General features: G+C 37.5%; 1 protein-coding gene across 5 annotated transcripts in view; it reads left to right on the top strand.

Annotated features, from left to right (window-relative positions):
- LRRC4C (leucine rich repeat containing 4C) overlaps positions 1-20,346 on the top strand; it is a 1,028,842-nt gene that overhangs the window by 770,236 nt on the left and 238,260 nt on the right. For all 5 annotated transcript variants that reach the window (XM_060764599.2, XM_060764573.2, XM_060764590.2 and 2 more), the window contains one exon: positions 9,588-9,674. The gene's annotated coding sequence lies outside the window, so the exon portion shown is untranslated. The remainder of the gene's footprint in view (positions 1-9,587; positions 9,675-20,346) is intronic.

Below are 20,346 nucleotides of genomic sequence, written 5' to 3'. Positions count from 1 at the left end.
TAATATCAGTCTTAATACATTGCTTTGCCAAATACTGTGAAATAAATAGACTGGAAATTGGCTATGTCAAATCCAAAATTCTCATTTTTGCTAAAGTGGAAGCCTATATCTTGGTAGATCAGGGGCCACAAAATTGAACAGGGCAAATACTTTTGATACCTTGGTATTTGCTACAGATATAACCTGTCATGGTTCTCACAGCAACAAGCAGTAATGGCTTCTGTACATACCAACATTGCAGCAATATATCATTTTTCAACAATAAGGCTAACCAATGTTTTCCTGCTGCCCTCAAAGTTTTTGAGGCTAGGATTACTTCTTTGTTATTATATGGCTTCCCTATTTGGATTTCTGCAATTAATAAATCATTTATTATACTACATTTCAAGTTTCTCCAGAAATTGGGTCAAATTACTCTTGAAACTTTGGTATGGATGAGAGCTACAAAAATTCTGGCTGCATATACATTTCCAAGCAGACCCCAATAGCTATATTCCCCCTCTGTTATCAGATCCTTTTATTTCAGAATGGTATTTTTTGGTTCTCAGAAAGATCAAAGTAGTTGGCTTGTCTTTGGAAGCACTCTTAATGCTTATAAACACGGAAGCCTGCAAGTTAGTCAAGAGCAGACTTTTGAATCTTGACTTTCATAATCTGACTCTTGCAACAAAGACAACTTGTTGCCCTACTACATCATTAATTCTATGCAAGTGTGGCATCATGGCAGCATATATTCGCATTTTGATTACTCCCACCCTTTAACAACAACTGCAGACATGGATTGATAGCATCAGTGAAAATGGACTTTAATTGAACATACCCAAAACGGAGAATCTGGAATGTGGCTTTCAAACGGGAAAAAAGTCAAAGAAAGAAAAATATCTGTCAAAAATTGGCACATCCCAAAATGTGCATGTATTAAAAACATAGACAGATTTGTTTGATCAATGGGGAAAATGTGTAAAAGCAAATATTAGTAAAGCTGCATACTTTAAAAAAGGGACAATGCCACATCCAATGGCTGGAGCATAATGTTACATGAATGTGCACACACAAAGCCTTTATTGGCATACAAAAAAAAATTATCAGAGGTCTTCCAAATCTATGATTCCAAGTGTGGATGAGATTAGAAGGAAACTAGCTTGTGAGAACACCAATGAATGATGCCTTGAAGAAAGAAATCAAAATACATTTTATAAAAAGCCATCGAAAGCAGCACTACATGCTTGTTGTTGTTGTTGTTCATTCGTTCAGTCGTCTCCGACTCTTCGTGACCTCATGGACCAGCCCACGCCAGAGCTCCCTGTCAGAACTTTCCTCCAACACCACAGTTCAAAAGCATCTATCTTCCTTCGCTCAGCCTTCCCTAAGGTCCAGCTCTCACATCCGTAGGTTACTACAGGGAATACCATGGCTTTGACTCTGCGGATCTTTGTTGCCAGTCTGATGTCTCTACTCTTTACTATTTTATCGAGATTGGACATTGCTCTCCTCCCAAGAAGTAAGCGTCTTCTGATTTCCTGGCCACAGTCTGCATCTGCAGTAATCTTTGCACCTAGAAATACAAAGTCTGTCATGGCCTCCATGATTTCTCCCTCTATTTTCCAGTTGTCAATCATTCTTGTTGCCATAATCTTGGTTTTTTTTATGTTTAGCTTCAACCCGGCTTTTGCACTTTCTTCTTTCACCTTGATTAGAAGGCTCCTCAGCTCCTCCTCGCTTTCGGCCATCAGAGTGGTGTCATCTGCATATCTGAGGTTGTTAATGTTTCTTCCAGCAATTTTCACCCCAGCTTTGCATTCATCCAGCCCCGTATATCGCATGATGTGTTCTGCATACACGTTAAAAAGGTTGGGTGAGAGTATGCAGCCTTGCCGTACGCCTTTCCCAATCTTGAACCAATCTTGAACCAGTGCTAGCACTACATGCTAGCACTGGGAATTAAATCCAAAAATGAAAAAAATCCTACTTAAATATCATCAAAATGTTTGTAAATGTGGCTCATCAGGATGATAAACAAAAATAATTGTTCTGTTGCTAGGGTTCATTGAGCTTCTTGGAAAACCAGAACCAGGAAATGGGAAAGTGCACCTGTCTACAAGTTGTGTACATGGGAGAAGAAATCAAATACTATTCAATTGAGCCCTCCATGTTTAGAATCCTAAGAACAAAAACTAAATAAGTATATCTCAAAATATCTCATACTGGTAGCCTACAGGGATGAGTGTCACTTTTGTTTTTGTTTAGTTTTCATTTCCCTTTTTATTTGGCCCCAACATCTCACACTAATCTTCAAATTCAAGAGGTGTGTGTGTGGGGGGGGGGGGTGTCTGAGAAGATGCATAAGAACACATGAACACTCCAATGTGTATGTCTCATAATATACTGTTGTATCAAGTACATTTCCCACTGTACACAAATGTGCAAGTAATTCTTCCCCAGAACAATTTTTGTTTATATTGTGTCAGTTACTTATAATTTCTATATAGTTTTCCTTATTAGTTTTGTGTAGTTTTTGCAATGACACCCCCTAATTCTGAGGAGTGCAGATTTCACACAAAGATGCATTTCACTTCAGGGAGTGTCTATAGGAAAGTTATTTGGATAGAACAAATTTATCCTCCATTGTCCGTGCCAAAAGCCAGATAGAGAGAAAGAATGATGGCTCATCTCCTATGGTCTCATTTAATCATTTTAGAGCCTTGGAAGTCATAACATGAAAAATGTATCAAACTGGTTTTAGAACAAGAAACCTGCATTTCTTTTTAATACAACATTGCATAGTCTAGAGCTCAGGTTGGATGGCTGGGAAATTAAGAATCTTTTTGTGATTGTTTTTATAATGTTTTACCCAGGATTGTTATTCAGTGACATGAAATAGACTGGTCTAGTCAAATGCCACATTAAGAGGATCCATTGATATTTATGTGCACAAATATCCTGTTACAAGCATTGATGCTGACACTTCTAAAGATCTAACTCAAGGTTGTAGAAATCAGAGGCCAATTTTCTTTGGATGTACATATCCATTAAGAATACAGCATGCCACCACCATTCCTTCCAGAAATTCAAAGCTTACTTTATGCTCGCTGAACTGAAATAAAAATAGATTTCCACAGAACTTGTCATACAAATTTCCATGCAAACTTATCAGCAGAATGTTTGCAAATCCTTGCTTCTTTCATTCTTGTATGTGAAAAGGGGGGAGGGATAAAAGCAAATATTCCCCAATGGATGAGATTATGAAAGTTTTTAGCCATTTTTAATTAATTCTCATGTCCTGGAAAGAGGGGCAGTTTCAGTAGATTATTTTTTTTAAAGAAGTCTTTTCTTTTCCTTTTAGAACACCATAATATGCTAGTCTTTATGTTGAGAACCAGAACAATTACACTGTAGCTGAAAATTATTATTCAGTCGCCTCTCAAATCCTTTGAAGACACTTCATTCTTTCATTCTTTTTTCTTTGGTTGAAGATCATCAAAATCCTTAAATATGTTTCATGATCTGAGGCCTATACACGTGTCTTCAACAAACTACTAGTACAGGAAAATATTCTGGTTGATTGGTCCAAACATTTATTTTGGCTACTCGGACATGCAAAATAATATACCAATATATGCATTTTTCCCCATCTATATAATCCATCTGCCCTTTTTGTGATAAAAATATCATGTGAACAAGAACTATGCCAATGTGTTTATTCAAGCCTGTGATTACACAAAACATTATGCAGATGCTTCAATGACATGTATTAATTATTCCAATCCCTAACCATAAGGAGATTTTACAAGGGCTGGAAGTCTATTTGAACCAATTTCCACAAATTGAAATTGAAACGGTAGGGGGTATCTATACTTATGCTTTAATTTTTAATTGAAAAAAAGCCACTGGTGTTTGTTTGTTTGTTTACAATATAGCAATAATATAGCAATAACAAACACTGGCACATTGTGAATGATGGAGAGATGACTAACCAAGCTATTTTATACCAGAGAAAGTGTCTTGGTAGATAAGAACAATGCTTACAGATTTCCATTCTTGAAAATGGACCATAAACCAGATTAAGGAACTACGATGTGACTGGGAATTTTTTATATTTGCTGTTGTCGGCAAAAGGGCTTCTCTTAAGGAAGGCCAGATGATTTTTCTTCTCCAAAAGGCCCCTTTTGACTTGCAGATGATATTAAACATTGTATCCACTTAATTTGGTTGAACTGTAATTTCCTATTCTCCTGTATGTGATATTTTTACTGAAAGACTAAAAACATAAGATATAAAGATTTGGGAACATAAATTCACTTTTATGTTATTCATACCTTTCTGAATGCAGAGAGTGTACTGTTTTGAATGTTGATGTAAGACATGCTGCTTCCAGATTTTAAACCCCCATTAAGGTTGTTGTGAGGGTAAAGAGAATGGAAAGATCATTCAGCTCACTACAGGATAGGTAATTATGGAGCCCCCAGTTAAACCCTTGTGCTGGCAGGACTGAAGACGAACAGGCCGAGGGTTCAAATCCGGGGAGAGTGCAGATGAGCTCCCTCTATCAGCTCCAGCTCCTCATGCAGGGACATGAGAGAAGCCTCCCACAAGGATGATAAAACATCAGAACATCCGGGCGTCCCCTGGGCAACATCCTTGCAGACAGCCAATTGTCTCACACCAGAAGCGACTTGCAGTTTCTCAAGTTGCTCCTGACATGACAAAAAAAATTATGGATAAATAAATTTTCAATAAATGTATTAATTTATCAATCAACAAAATTATTTGCAGGCTATTGATGAATTGTTTGTAAAATCACTCCATGCACAGACTTTTTTTTTGGTTCTAGTTGAAATAAGGGAAAGTGATTTCAATGTTTCAAGGCCCTTCTGCACTGACATCAAAAGTGGCTCTGATCCAACATCTTTGGACACCAAATCAGGCCTGCATGGTGTCCTCACTAGACATCCTCAATCACCTCTAAGATGTGAGGCAATGTCTACCACCCAGTCATGCTGGTTTGCTGTGTAGCCACTCTAAGGGTCCCCTCCATCTCTTTGTTACGGCAGTTCCCATTCACAACATGTCACCTATCTGCTCTTCAGTGTTCTGACTGATGACAACCAGAGGGCCAAAAAGCAGGTAAGCGGTATGTCACATCTGGAGACCACCACAACACTGGGCTAGAGGGTGACTGGGGACTGCCATCCCTTGTTCCTGGGACACCAGAGCCCAGGGAACATTGAATGGCAGTAAAGACAGTTGTGGCTGATTCTGGTTAGCAGGAAACATAAAAGACTCAAATAAAATAGACATTGTGTCTGTGAAATATTTAAAAGGCAGGCACTGCAACTGTGTTCTCCAACATAGTTTCAGAAAGGATGAAAACTCAAAGATATTTGTGGGCACTTTTGGTTCTCCAGCCCTATTGATGCATAAATATGATTCAGCAGGAGGCAGGGGAGATTTCTCCTGCCTCCTCCCACCTTCTGGTGCATCGTTTTTATGTGCCAGGAGTGCTGCCAGAGCAGCCTCATGATGACCTGGAAAGGATTTTTTAAAATTTTAAGGCTTTTTTTGGGGGGGGGAGTTGGGGTGGCCCCATTCCAGAGTGATAGTTACCACACTGGAATGGGGACAGTCCCCTGGGAAAGCCTGGGTCTTTGGGAAAGGCGTGGGGACTTAAACCCGCCTCAGAGCAGTTTTCTTTAACCTGCCCGAAGTAGGTTGAAGCCCTGTCTGGAAGCGCCCAAAGTGATCAATAGGCAGAATTCTAAGAGCTAAGCATCCAGTTTCTTTGATCTGGGTGATTGAGCCTATCAATTTCAGTTTCTCAGGTATCTCTTTTTTAATTTTAAAAAGCAACCAAAAAAATCCTCTTCAAGTTCTTTCCTGTCCACATAAGAAGAAACTTGAAAGTTTTGTGAAATCTGTGTCAAAAAATTCCCCTTACGTCTGTTCAGGATGATAGCCCATGGGTTCTGCTAAAATTGGTACATGATTTCCTCAAGTCTACCTCAAAAGAGTTCTCTTTGTCTGGGGGCCCTTAAGAACAGACAAGGCAAAAAGAAAAAAGAAAAAAAGAGAGACAGAATAAAGATCTGCTAAGCCCTTCTTGCTAAGCCGGGCTTGGTTTTCCAAATGCTATAATATTCAGGTTCTCTGCTTTCTTACCTTATTCAGTTTGTGTTGCATGCATTTATTTTGACAGTTACTGATGAGTCCCAGATCACATAGTGAAATACACGTGTGGTATTTTCTCCCCCTCACTCACTGCTCCCACTTGCAGTCATTTATACTCCTACACATGTTCTGAAGAAAATTTAACCCCTCGTACCTACTTCATAGCACATACTAATCTTGTCATCCATATATCATATTGTTTCAGTTTTCTTCACTTCCCAAAGTATTCCTTTCCAAAATATTTGCATATATCAACATAATTACATTGTGCAGACCTGGCCAAAAAAGGAGAGCATGGGTTTTTGGGTATCTTCCAGGTTGCTTCAGCCATACATAGGATCTTCATATAGAAACAAAAAATATTTGTTTACATTGCATTTTGCAAGAACAGAGTGAGAGCAATTCCGAATAGTTTCTACTCTTCTGAGGCTTCAGTCTAATACCTTATCTAGAGATGGAAAGAATAGTATGGGGTTAAAAAAAACATGTTTTTGAAGTGTTGTGGAAACTTATGAAAATAATTTGCAATTCAGGATTTATTCTGCACTAAATGTGCATGTGCTTGTTTTGCACAGAAAGTATTGGCTTCCTTTCCTTTCTTTTTTCATGAAACATATTTCAAAGTAGACATATTTGATCCTGTGCAAAATACTTTTTATGAAGAAAATGCTGTCATTGTGGCTTTTATTCTAGATAAAAGTTGCATTAGGTTGATTTTCACTGATAAAAATATTTTCTGCACAGAAAAATATTGCAGTGCATTAATGTCTTTGCACTGAAATATTATTTTCCCTTGCAGAAAATGCTGTTTTCTGCATAAAACAACCACACATGAACTGTGCAATTAATAAATGTGGAATATTGAGGAATCTTCCAAAACTGTGATTTTCAAGGACTTTCACACAGCAGGAGGAAAACTGCTGAAATTATTTGTTGCTACCTTTGAGAAAGAACTTAGAGAAAGATTGCTTATCTAAATGTATCCTGTTCTAAGTGGGTGCATTGAGTTATATGGGATTTATATAAATGTTGACTCGCTATTCAGCAATTGAGTCAATGTACCTTGTCTAACTGGACTCAGAAATTTGATTTACATCTTTGGCTACAATCCCCTAATCCTCTGGCTTCTAAATGTGATGGCTGTGGCCTAAAAAAAGGAAATGTTCTTATTTAAAGATGCCTACAACATTACACAAGACTTTATTTTGTTTCTAGGAGTTGTTGCAGAAATCTGTCCACAATCTATAGTCCAGCAGGTTATGTCCAGCTTTGAGCTGTGAAATAAATTAGCTCTATTATTTTTGCACTTTCTAAAAATACTGCCTGGAATCCTGTTGATTAATACAAAATGGAATAGATGAATTCAATGATTTTTTGAAAAGTAAGTCAACACATAGGTAAATTTAATTAATTCAAAATGTCTACTGTTGAATTAGATGCAGTTTCCAGTTAAAATGCATACATTTCAGGTTGTGAATGCATTCATTAAAAAAGTGCACCCATGTGGACACTTAAGAAAAGTACAAAAACACTGTGCATATGTCCAAAATGTGCACTAATGTGCTTTGGTCCAGTGCCTCCTAAGGCATCTGATGTGGAAGAATAGCTTTTTCTCCCCTCCATTCTTTTACCAGATATTGGTACCATACTGGTTACGTCTGGTTGGAATTATTTCTTTCCGAAACATTTTCCAAGGATTGGCAGCTGATAGTTTGTGAACTAGCACCAGTCCATGGACTACCATTTTGAGTAGCACTGCTTTATTCATAAGGGACATGCATTCATTAATATATCTATGTGAAAAATGTACACAAAAATACAGATTCTCCTCTGTTCTTTTAAAAACATGTCAAGCTAACACAGAATGGAGACGGGAGTAGCAAAAGGAAGAAATTCACTTGATAGATCTTTCTATCATAAAATGTGTTTATAGTGCTTCTTTGCATCTGCCTTTCCGTTTTACTTACAGTTGTTCAGCTCCTGATTTTTGCTGTTTCTTACTTTAGTCTTGACTGTTTTTCCATGATGCCTAATCCACATGACTAGATAAGTGTTTTCTCGGTATTCAATAGTCTACCTTGGACTAACCCACAGGATGTAAGCCAATATGTGAATCCTACAATATTCACTTGAGACATTTTATGCTTTGTGAGCTCTGAGCATCAGTTCCCTTCTTTGAAATCATAAATTGGGTCAATCTAGCCATACAAAACAGAATACACAGTCTGGCTGTTCCTTATCACAGGCAGAAGGCATACAAATAATAATGGCTGGAAGGTTTCTCATCCAGAAAGGGCAAGGGGCATTTGGAATATGACCTTCTTCCCATCCTAACATAGCCCTAGGCTCTTTGAATTAAAATAGCATATGCTGGAGCAGTATCAAAGGCAAAGTTATTCTATACTCCTAACATATCAAGTCCTTTTACTCACCACTCATCACAGAAATGGTGGGAATATAGTGCCTTTGTGCCTGGGCTCTTACTCAACCGAGCATGATGACAACATACTGATTTGCATATGTTGAAAAGAGGAGGACATAACCTATCAGGAAAGGAAGAAGTGAGAATATTCATAGCAATGGCTGGGATGATTCAGTGCTGATGAAAATAACTTAGAAACTGAACAATTTCCTCATGAAAGCAGGAATGTGCAAATCTGTTTCATTTTCACTGCATTTTTCAAAATCCTGTCAGTAATCATGTCCTATTTGTTTCCTATCAGATACTGGGTCTTTTTTTCCCTCTTCCTGCATGGAAATTGATACATATTTTGGTATATATTATTTCTAATGTATGGGTTTAAATACTTTTTCTCCATTGATTAAAGGTCTTTTGTGTACATTTTACAAATATAATATGCATCTCTTAATCATACCTGATATATATATATATATATATATATATATATATATATCAGTTGTGATTGCCTCCAGATGTTCAGAAACTGAGTCCCTTTGGTTCTGCTCTTTTTCATGAAATGTTCCAACTTAATTTTCCTTTTTGCAGTACGTAATTGTTTATTTATTTTTAATTTCTGGCATGCAAAATTGTAATTGTTTTTTCATTTCATTTTCTTTGCCTTTTACTACTTTTGTTTTATTTATCGACACTATAAATTGAGAATATATTTATAATGCGTAAAAACCATAAACAAAGTTTAAAAACTTTGTATTATACTAAATGTCCTTTGACCAGAAGCCACCCTGACCAAAGGGCACTCAGGTTGGCTTCCATAATAGGGATTATTTCATACCCAAACAACAACAACAACAACAGCAATTAAAAGCAATTAAACAACAATTTAAAACAATTTAAAATAACATGAAAGCAACATAGGATTCCCACATATCCTATATATATGTTTGGGGGATTTTCTGTTTGCTAATTTTTAATCTCTTTGCTTCTTCATTTTTTTTTGAAGGACCAATGTCACCTTTGTCGCCAACCATCATGCCTTTTATCAAGCAGACTTTCATTCGAGTACAAACATCAGATATGATTTATTAAGGTAAGACTGATTATGCCTTTAAATTATGCTTAATTGAAAAGGTAAGATTAAAATAAACTCTTTATTTCAGGAAAAAATACTCATCCCCCCCCCCCCCAAAAAAAAAAGAAAGCAAGAATTAGCATTGTCCCTACCTCCCATATGTTTTTCAGCTTTGTGTGGATAGGTGGCAGTTGAAGTGTTGTAGCAAGGGGAGCATAGTGGTTGGCCTGGTTGTTTACCAAGTGGGGGAAAGAATATCAATTACCAATGTCACCACAACTTAAAACTCTTCAAATCATGAGCAATGTTTGAGAACTTTGCAAAGTTCCTGTGAGCTGTGGATGTAATGGCTCTCGTGCTTCCTTCTAACTCTAAAATTTTATATTTATACAAATGGCAGTCTGTTTGGGGTGCTTTCATTGTATGTTTCTGCATGGCAGGGGATTTGGCCAGATGGCCCATGTGGTCTCCCCCAAATCTATAATTCTATGAATCCTAGAACACAGTCTGCTGTGTTAAGATAGTCCTGAGTTAGGTTATTGAAACCTACATTTTTATACAAACAAGAAATTGCTTCATCGGATGCACCATTATACATATAAGAAGGACTACAGAGATGCTGGTGTTATATTTAAATTATAGTTAGAAAAATGTTCATTTCTATGAGTTTTTTTCCTCTTTGAGGATAATACTGTTAGAGATGGATATACTATGAGGTTGTTGGAGTTTGCTGATAAACCTAGCATAGTTTCGTCATGATTCAGTTTGGCAACAATAGAGGAAAATTGAAAGAATAGTTGAAGAACATGAGACTTTTTCTGTGTTCAGCAGTATAATTCAAGGAGGAAAGACCAAGGACAGTGATGTTTGGTATGTGAAGGTAGAGAGATGGGAGTCAGCATGAAATTATTTCCATCAAGATTGTATAATGGTGAGTAAAAGAAGAAGAATGGATCACATTTGAAAAATAGCCTCGGAATTGTTTCTAAGGTGTACTAAAGATGAACACAAGTGCTGTTAAACTGATAACTCTTATTTTTCCGCAAAGAAATAAGCAAATTGTTGTGAGGCTCATTTCTGTGAAATAGTTTATTAGGCAAGGTTCATAATCCCCAGATAACAAGGTGTGAACTGGGCTATACTTAATCTAAGCATCATAGCAGCTGGCATGATTGCTCTTGCTCAGTCATGTATTGGCAGCTACTCACCTCAGCAACAGCAACGTCTGTTTTCTCACACACATATTCATTTTCAGCAGCATGAGAGCCAGCTTCCTGGGTAGGTATCCTGTATTTGTACAGTATGTGTGACTATCCTAGCCATATGGGCAGAGCCAATAACAAAGTTTTTTTCCCTGATGATTGGAAACCAGTGCTAATGGGGAGGGGAATTTAGTACTGGCCTACAGGGGAGTATACATCAGTTGTGTTAAATGGGGAAATGGGATGCGTCTTGAAATTTCCATAGTTTAGAACAGGGATGATGAAATTTAAATTCTTCAAACATTTTGTATGTCAATTTTCCAAAGTCAATTCCAGCACATCCAGTGATTAAGGGTTATGGGAGATGTAATCCAAAATATCTAGAGGTCAATTTTTATTGTGAAGATAGAGTTTCTTCAGACTCGTAAGCGTTCATAATTCCCAGTTGGCTTTGGATGTATACTCCTAGTGTGCTAGTCTGAGCATGAAACTATTTATGACTGAGTTGTTTCCCCAGTTTGTGTTGCCCCTAGATGAAGCTGGATATATGCCAAGTATCACAGTTCAAAAAGGGAGAGATTTGTATTTGTTCACGTTTTTTTTATTCCTTGTACTGGAAAAGAGAGCGAAAGACTTCAAAATATCTTACATGCTGAGAAAACACTATTATTTCTTTTTCTCCCTCATGTCAGAGCCGCTGAAAAAATTGCCAAATGGAATTTTGTCAGCTCTCCTGAAACTGTTACCACCTTTGGGGCTTAGAATAAGAAGAAGAAAGTTCAAGCCTAGAGGGTAATTTATTTCAAAACCTATAAGCACCTGAAAATAGAGGACTGAAATGAAAGTGTCTTTAAAACTACTGTGAAATGGTACCAACTTTCATCTGTGAATACATGAAAAGAATACAGCAAACTGCACCTACAGCAGATGTGGAAGGAGAAGTTATTATCCAGTTGTCTCATGAACCTTTCGCTCTTGATCAGGTTCTTCTGTATTTTTGTCAGGTTCTTCAGACACACACGCACACATGCACACACACACTCCATTTTCCATTTCTTTTGTCTCATTTTTCCCTCAAGTAGAGCCACACAGACAGCAAATGAGGTGATACAATTGTTATTGATAGATTGAATGCTGTTTCATATACAAAACTACCACATCAGGAACAAGGCTATGCTCAAATTATTCTTGTTGCAATTATTATTTTCTCAGAAGGGACTCATAGAAGTTACTTACGCATGTAACCTTCCATCTATAATCAGATGTGGTAGAAGATGTGTCTGCACATGTCTCCAGAATTTCACTTTCATTTTTCTGCAATGGTTACAATACCATGCATGTTTTGATAAAATTGAATTTGTTTATTTCCATCAAGTGTGTTATTACTAACTATAGACATGAAATCCTGGAGCCAGTTTCAGATCCAGATTGTGATTATACAAACCCCAGGGCACTGATGCACATTAAGGGCTTTCTTTTGTGCACTTTGGTTGAAGTTTATTGTCTGGTCGCATAAAGCGGCCTACATTTTTATTCTACCATTGAGACCATCTCTGGGTATTTATTTATTTACTTTATTTATATACCGCTTTTCTCAGCCCTCAGGCAACTCAAAGCGGGTACAATTCTGCTCAGAGAATTCCTGTTGATGGAAAAATGTGGAAAGAATATTTCCTTGTATCCCCACCCCTGACTTCTGTAACCTCTATTTGTCACTGTTCTGGATGTCCCTTTCCCTGCAGAAGATCTTTTTTGAAGGATGGTAAGACATGTTATATTAAGTTCACAGGAGATTTTAAAACAGATAGCACCTTGACTCTTCATATAGTGGTATGCCTGTATTCCACACAGAGATTATCCACAAAATTGGAACCCCTAGTTTCAGGCTTCTAGATAACATGGATAACTTCTCATGATCCCCTTTTCAGACTACAGTTTCATAATTCTAATAAAGGAGGGTGGGGATAACTGTTCTTTCAGCTCATGCAGTCACATTCCTTTCTGCATGCTTTTGCCTTTCCCTTATTATTTCTGGTTAAATGTTATATTCTGCTTTTAAATAGTTGTAAATGGTTAATATTTTACCCAAAAATTTAAAATTGTAATGCTACTTTTTCAGAGCATTTGTATATCTTTATTTATACTATACTCCTTCAAAACTTCAGTGATATGCTTCAACTCCCATTTATTGTCAGGTCTTTTCGTAGATCTCTGCTGAGCTTTCCATATTTTTCATATGTCTTTCTTTCTTTCTTTCTTTCTTTCTTTCATACACTTGTACCCCGCCCTTCTCATCCCCAAGGGGGGACTCAGGGTGGTCATAGACTTCAGATCATTAGAGGTCCTCTCTTTCAAAGAGTGCTGTTGCTTCACTAAACTACAACCCTGCAGGATTTTATAGCATTAAGTGATGGCAGTTAAAATAGCTTTCACCCTCAATTTGTATTGTAAGAATGATCCAAGGACTCTTAGATACAACAGGGGTTATTTCAAGAACTTTCCCATGTATTGCAAATAATGTATTTCCTTTCACTAAATATTAGGGGTGTGCAAAAACCCATTCTGTTTTCATTTTGATTTTGGGTGTCCCCTGTTGCGGTTTATACGAAACCTAACCCAGAAAACGTACAGTCCTGTCCAGACTTCCTAGCCCTTTGTTCATGCACAAAGAGTAAATATGAGCTAAGTAAATGAGAAAAACAAAACTTACTCTTAGGTAACAGAGTCAAATAAGCAGCTCCACAAAAATATCCACCTTTAAAATAACTCAGTCCATTTGCAGAAGTAAAACTCACACAAAGTCCTATGCATTAAATCCATGCATCTTCTTCTTCCTCAATGGTGCAAGGAGACAAGTCTTGAAGCAAATGGTTCAGTAAGTCCCAAAATCCATTAGTAACACTCCTCATGTTATACTCCATTCAGGGAGTGGTTCAAGCTTGATTGCTTCAGTTATCCAGGTGTTTTTCCTCAACACACACACACACACACACACAGGAGACAATCCTTACAAAAACTTAGTTATATACATGCATATACTTTAGAAAGTTCTGTTTTGGGAAGATTACGGGAGATTAGGAGGGGAATCATTCAGATTCGTAATTCAGAACCCTGAGTTCCATTTTCATTTTGGTAGGATTTGGTCCATTGGCGCCTATAGGGAAACCTGTGAGGCTTGTTTATTTGTCATTTTTACAGCTTTCAGGATGAAACTTGGTATACTTGTAAGAATTTGAGTTTGAGCTATCCTCAAAGAGAGGAATATTATTATCCTCTATTTTAAACCTAAATCAACATGGATTTACCAAAAACAAGTCATGCCAGACTAATCTTTTTTTTTTCTGATAGAGTTACAAGCTGGGTAGATGCAGAGAATGCCGTGGATGTAGCGTACCTGGATTTCAGTAAGGCCTTCGACAAAGTCCCCTATTACCGTCTGGCAAACAAACTAGTAAAATGTGGGCTATGCAAAACTAGGTGGGCTAGGTAAAATTAAGGTTAGGTGGATCTGTAATTGGTTAAATGAATGAATGAAGAGGGTGCTCACCAATGCTTTCTCTTCATCCTGGAAAGAAGTGATGAGCGGAGTGCCTCAGGGTTCGGTCTCAGGTTCGGTCCTGTTCAACATCTTTATTAATGACCTAGATGAAGGGTTAGAATGCATGATCACCAAGTTTGCAGATGATACCAAATTGGGAGGGATAGCCAATACTCCAGGAGACAGGAGCAGAATTCAAAACGATCTTAACCGAGAGATGGGCCAAAACTAACAAAATGAAGTTCAATTGGGACAAATGCAAGATACTCCACTCAGGCAGAAAAAAATGAAATGCAAAGATACAGAATGGGGGACTCCTAGCTCGATAGCAGTGCATGTGAAAAAGATCTTGGAGTCCTCATGGACAACAAGTTAAACGTGAGCCAACAATGTCATGCGGTGGCAAAAAAAAAAACCAATGAATTTTGGCCTGCATCAATAGGAGTTTAGTGCCTACATCCAGGGAAGTCATGCTACCCCTCTATTCTGCCTCATTAGACCACACCTGGAATACTGTGTCCAATTCTGGGCACCACAATTGAAGAGAGATATTGACAAGCTGAAATGTGTCCAGCGGCCAAAATGATCAAGGGTCTGGAGAACAAGCCCTATGAGGAGTAGCTTAAAGAGCTGAGCATGTTTAGCCTGCAGAAGAGAAGACTGAGAGGAGACATGATAGTCATTTATAAATATGTGAGGGGAAGTCATAGGGAGGAGGAAGCAAGCTTGTTTTCTGCTGCCCTGGAGACTAGGACACGGAGCAATGGCTTCAAACTACAAGAAAAGGAGATTCTACCTGAACATTAGGAAGAACTTAGGGGGTACTAGGCCTCTATTAACCAATATTTCTTATATCAAGTGTTTGTCCATAGTTATATAGATAGATAGATTTGAAATGATAGAAAGGGATAAACAAAGTTTGGCTGTATAAGAAATCAAGAAATGTGATTTTAAATATGTTAAATATGTTTTAGATAATCATATTTTAAATCAATATATTTAAAATCACATTTCTTGATTTCTTATACAGCCAAATTTTGTTTATCCCTTTTTATCATTTCAAAAACGTCTAGTTCCACTATTCATAATCTCTCTGAATTATCATTTCCCTGACATCCGTTTTTACGAGGGCCTCAAATTGCCATTTAAGAATTGAGCCTGCCTGACTCCTCTTTACAGCCACTGTAATAACTTCTTTGAACTTTTTATTTCCGGAAATGCATTCAGAATTAGCTTTGAAGGTCCAATCCAACTGTGTCTTCTTAAGTCCGTTCACAAAATTTTGATTTAACATCCTCACCCAACACTAGACTTCTTCTGTAGTATCTCCCAGTTTAATTTGAGGCTTCTCTTGTTCCGACTGTGCTTTTTGTTGCTGAATTTCTGTCTGGCGTCCATTCTGCAGTAGTTCTATTTGGATCTCAATTCATCCTTCCATTTTTTCCATCTTATTTGACACCTTCTTCTCATCTTGCTGTTGCATTTTAGATTGCTCTTCTTCAGAAATTACATCTTCCATCTTAGAACTAATTCAGATATGCAAGCACTGCCTTCCTTTTTTGCCCACTAGATGCCGTATTCCTGTAAACTTTCAGCCAGCTATTTATAAACAGGTTACAGTGCTTAGAGAATGTTTATAGAATACGGTTAATAATGATAAAATGTGTTATAACTTGCTGATTCAATTCATGGTCACTCTCTGAAATCTTCCTTACTCTTTTCTCTTTAGTCTGGCTCTGTACTTCCTGAATCTTTGTTGTTCTGGAGACAAGGGAGCTTTGGAGAAGGGGAGGGAGTTAACTTCTCAAAAGCTCAATCAATTTCAGAATGAAGCTGAATCAGGAAGTACAGACCTTGCAGATATGGTAAGGGACACATTTCTATTTTTCTTGAAATAGGGTGTAGGTAGCATAGGAAAACCAGCCAATGCGCTGTCCTGCCAAACCTGCTTCAACACAGCTTGGGTGTCTGGTCACAGTGTGGTGTGGCCTCCATACAGTGTGGAATCATAAAAAATATGCCAGTTCTAACCGCATTTTGTGCTTGTGTAGAAGGGCCCTAAGATTCTATGGGAAAACTTTGCTTTGTTTTAAAGCTATATTGAACTGCTGAAAGTCTCCCAGGTTGCATCTACACCAGAGGCACCAAACTAATACAGCTTCCAAGGTCATTTCCTCAGCACCTACTCTAAATTTTAGATTTACAGTCACCCTAAGTCTAAAACGACTTAAATGTATGCAACAACAATCTTAATTAACTTGATGGTTAAATTGTTCTTGGTTTTGATGCTAAATTTGTAAATACAGTAATTATTACATATCGTTACCATGTATTGAACTGCTTTTTCTGTTGATTTGGTGTAAAACATGATGTTTTTGTGCTTAATTTGTAAAAACATAACGTAATTTCACATTTAATAGGCTTTTCCTTAATTCCTCCTTATTATCCAACATTTTCACTTATCCAATGTTCTGCCAGCCCATTTATGTTGGCTGAGTGGGACTCTACTGTACTTTAACTGCCATAGCCCAATGCAATACAATGATAGAAATTGTAGTTTAGTGAGGCACCAGCACTCTTTGGCTGGATCTACACTGTCATATAACTCAATTTGGAACAGCATTATATGGCTCTATAGATCCAATCTTTGACACAGAATGCTAAAAACCTTATAAACTACAACTCCCATTATTCCATAGCACTGATGCATGGCATTTAAAGTAGTGTCAACCTGTATTATTCAACAATGTGAATGCACCCCTGAAATAAGAATTCAATTTTAAAACAAGCCCAAACACTTCCTGTGCATCTTGTTTAGAAAACCTAATTTTGGAAATGCCAGAAGTTGCACAATGCCATTCCTGCTGCACTATGTTTTCCTGGATGTTCTAAAAAGGCTTCCTGAAGGCCATGACTATGGCATTAGGGCTAGCATAAATAAAGAAGGAACTTAGGATCCTCAAAATAGTAATTTTACAAGGTCTTGTCTTTCAAATCTATTTCTAGGACCACATCTTGGCCATACAACCCGTTTTCTTAGTCTTATCAATGGCCGTTTGAGCAGAAAAATGTGGCTGTTTGAGCAGAAAAATGTGGGCTCAAAAAGTCATATAGTATACCAGCATTTAAGGCCTTGGAATACTTCCTAGGAAAGGCAGTTCTTTCAAGGAGAACTAACATTGCATACCCTTGGGTATATTACAATATTCTTTCCAACTTTAAGAGGGGGAACTATTGCAAGAGGTTGACCTATGCTATGAAAGAACAGTCAAATGCAGAGCAATTAAAAATAATTGGAGAAATTCTTCATGCAGTTGATGACAATGACATTACCTAGATGGTACAGAAATCTGTGGATTTTTAAAAAATAATGTTATAATACTTCTTGCCTGTCTGTCGGAACAATTTGTTCAGTGATATCATGTACCGGTATATAATATAATCTTTTAGAATATTATTATATATAGCTTGTCTGTAAACTGCAAGCATTTCTATTTTGAATTTTTCTTTATAGTTAACTTTCATTTGTTCAAACACATAGATGTGTGCAAACATGTGCTTAAATAGAAATGGCATGTGAAAAATTCTACTTCTATCATTGCCTTTCCCCAGCGGCTTGTGTCAAAAGTCTTGTCTTTATAGCTGAGTTGTTAAATGTTTCACACATTTGACCCTCTGCAGTTCTCAAATGTTGAAATGATTTTGCATTTGAAACATGAAGCAGCAGAAGTCTCAAGTAAAATGTCTCAGCTGGGAATCCAGTATGCCTCCTTCTGATAACTTTGTCTGCTTTTATCCTCTTGTCCTTTTCCTCCCATTCTCACAATCCATTCTTTGGACTTTAGCATTTCATTTGAATTTTTTGAGAAAAAATATTCCTGAATTTTGTATAACTTAACAAAGAAAATGAATCAGATTTTGATTATACAAGATTTTTTTACAGAAACTTTTTAACCATATCCTATCCCAAGACTCCTTCATCAAGGTACTTAGAGGATATTGTTGTAACATCCGAATTACAAATGAAACAACTCATAGTTAAGAATGGGAGTGAGACAACAGGAAGTGAGAAAAAGGGCTCTGTGGGGATTGACTTCCAGGATTGCTTCTGCAATTACAGGGGTTAATCCCCACAGCAATCCCAGTTCTTTGGGTTCTTATCTCAGTCCCCCCCCCCATCCCCCCCTTTAAAAACTTACTTGAGAGGCCTGCTGGCAGCTGAGCTCCTTCCAAAGAGCTCCCCTGATGTGAGAAATGACACATCAGAAGATGGGGGAGGTTGGGGGGCTGGGGGGTGGCTGGATGTATGTAGCCACACCCCCCCCCCCCCCCAAGAAAGCCTGGGGTTTGGCTTGCAGGTGGGAACTAAATCTTGAGAATTGGGATTTAGTCAACTCTGAAAGGGCCCTGTGATTTTTATCATAATGTGGGGACCATTCTTTCTTGTTACATTATTAAAAATTGCACAGTTGTGTTTCATGTAGAGATCCTTCTGCAAACATAGCTTTAATGCTTTTAAGTAGGATTTAAACTGCCAAATCATGCCCTTGTCCCACAACAGAGTGAGATACTTTGTGGTACTTTTGACAAGAAAACGAGAATGAGTTTTTACATGGAAAATCACAGAAACAAAATGAATGTTTGTGATTATGCATTTTCGATATTTACCAAAATAGTGATAGTTGCTGCTTTCTTAAATGTACTTTTGAGAACCGGGGGAAAGGAGAATGGGTTGTTTGATTTTAAACAAACGCTCCACCCACACTTGATATGTCCTGCTTTGTGCTGAAATAGCTTAAAACAGTTAGGGAGACCCTGAGGAAAGAAAAAAAAAACATGGTTCTTTGTCCCATTCTTACTCAAAGACATTGGGTTTTGTAGAGGTTGAAAAATCCTCACTGGAATTTCATGTTTAGTTGAGATAACCTGAATATGGTACAGAATATGTTTATAATGTTGGGGGGGGGGTTAACATCACTAGTAGGATCACTAGAATTTTAATGGGTAGGGTGTGTAAGGATCTCTATATCAGTTATACATAGCCCCAAGCAAATCATAGATAAAACAAACAGTTGCAGGTGATTTCCATTAGGATTGAATATAGCGATGACAACCAACTGGAAAAGCCACAGAAGAATGAATTGATTCTAGTTGTATCTCCAGTATTTAACTGCTGGAAACTTTAACAGTACAGTCCTGTCACATAATATCAACAAAGAATTTGTTATTCTCTTATTTTGATTCAAAAGGTTTATGTGTTATATTTTATTGCAGAGACACTCAATGACTTTGCCTCTTTAGTCAGTGTAAAAGTTCTAGGGCCTGATATGATAATTGAATTAGAATGTTATCTTGCATATTCTATGAAATTAGAATGAAGCTGACCAGTTTGCTGAAGAAGGAATAACCTTTTTGTGCAAAAGTGAATGGCATAATAATCACATTTTTCTCACCCCCCCCCCCCCCCCCAAATTCAAGGTGACTTGCATTTCAGAACCGTATTGGCAATTACTGTAAGAAATGAATGAGATGGTTGGTGTTCTGAAGCTCTAGGTATTAATTAGGGGAAACTAAAATCCTCACAAATATTCCTATCCTGAGAAAGAGTGTCTCAACATATTGAGACATCCGTGTTAAGAAAATGGCAACCCGGTTTTTATCTTCCCTCCCACCTAGACATTTTTGAGGTGCTTCTCACTTAACATTTTTTAATTGCAGGATGAAAAAAAATTGACTGTGAGAGTTGTTCAACAGTGGAATTCTCTGCCCCAGAATGTAATGGAGGCTCCTTCTTTGGAAGCTTTTAAACAGAGGCTGGATGACCATCTGTCAGGGGTGCTTTGAATGCAATATTCCGGCTTCTTGGCAGGGGGTTGGACTGGATGGCCCATGAGGTCTCTTCCAATTCTATGATTCTATGAAGAATTTTATCTACATTCATAACAAATTC

The sequence above is a fragment of the Anolis sagrei genome, chromosome 1 (genome assembly GCF_037176765.1).
Source record: "Anolis sagrei isolate rAnoSag1 chromosome 1, rAnoSag1.mat, whole genome shotgun sequence".
Lineage (NCBI taxonomy): Eukaryota > Metazoa > Chordata > Lepidosauria > Squamata > Dactyloidae > Anolis > Anolis sagrei.
Note: the sequence above shows the minus strand (reverse complement) of the source record. Positions and strands in the feature narration are given on the sequence as shown.